Here is a 1,146-nt window from a genome sequence, read left to right on the forward strand (position 1 = left end):
TGGGATGAGGATCAGCACCTCTAAATCTGAGGCCATGGTTCTCAGCAGGAAACCAATGAAGTGCTTTCTTCGGGTGGGGAGTGAGTCCTTACCCCAAGTGAAGGAGTTTAATTACCTTGGGGTCTTGTTCGCGAGTGAGGGGACCATGGAGCGTGAGATCGGTCGGAGAACAGCAGCTCCAGTAGGGGACCCAATCCTTGCCCGAGCCACATCCACAGCTCGACTGGGGGATCCGCAGGCGTTCCAGCGCAGTTTGGAATATAATCTTCCACCTGTCCAGGGTCTTCCGAGGCTCCTCCCAGCTGGACGTGCCTGGACCACCTCATCGGAGGCGCCCGGAGGATCTTCTTACCGATGCCCGACCCACCTAATGACTCCTTTCCCCGCACAAGGAGCAGCCGCTTCTCCGGAGCTCCTTCGGATGACTGCGGTTCTCCCCTCTTTCTAAGGTCGGACCCGCCCCCTCTGCTGGACACCATGGCGCTTGTACCCTGGTCTCGTCTTTGGTCAGACCCCGCTTCCTGACCTAGGTGCGGGTTGGAACGAACTTTGCCGGTAGCTGATTCCCCCTTTGTTCTTTCCGCTTTCTTTGTCCTGTGTTGGCTCCCCGGCCGCTCCGCCGGTGCCTTCGATCTCCGTACGCTTCCCGTATGTCCCTCACCTGGCCCCGCCCCCGGCCTTTCCCCTCTTCCTGTGGGGTCAGTCTCCCCCCCGCCCCCGCCCGCAAGCCTTTCGTGTTTTTTCGACCCTGGCCTCCTCTTTTGGTGTGCTCTTCCCTCCCGCTTCCCCCCCTCCGGTGCGACCGCTCCAGTGCGTTCTGCCCGGTCCCGCCGCGGTGATTTTATTTATTTATTTGGGGGGACCACCCCCCCCGATAGGACGAGACTTCAGCCCACACCAACTCCGCTTCTTCCTTCCGCCCCTTGCGTGTGCTTCTTGTGGCCTGCCCGTCCCACCCGGTTATCGTTGCCACCCCGTCTTCTTTGGCGGGGCCCTGCGGGCCCTGGCGCGGTTCTTCCTTACTGGAGGGCCCGCGCACCCGTACGTTCGGGCTTCTTATCGTTCGTGGTCTCGTCATCGTAGGCTTGTCTTGCGCGCCGATGCAGCTGGCCCCCGTGGCTTCCAAATCTTGGTCGAGCCCCCTTT

The 1,146-nt window shown here is 61.3% G+C and overlaps 1 protein-coding gene and 1 long non-coding RNA gene across 4 annotated transcripts in view; one reads left to right on the forward strand and one right to left on the reverse strand.

Annotated features, from left to right (window-relative positions):
* LOC116692143 (nucleolar protein 4) overlaps positions 1 to 1,146 on the reverse strand; it is a 185,689-nt gene that overhangs the window by 65,030 nt on the left and 119,513 nt on the right. The window lies entirely within an intron of this gene.
* Positions 1 to 1,146, forward strand: part of LOC116692190 (uncharacterized) — a 14,909-nt gene that overhangs the window by 4,875 nt on the left and 8,888 nt on the right. The window lies entirely within an intron of this gene.

Source organism: Etheostoma spectabile, chromosome 7 (genome assembly GCF_008692095.1).
Source record: "Etheostoma spectabile isolate EspeVRDwgs_2016 chromosome 7, UIUC_Espe_1.0, whole genome shotgun sequence".
NCBI lineage: Eukaryota > Metazoa > Chordata > Actinopteri > Perciformes > Percidae > Etheostoma > Etheostoma spectabile.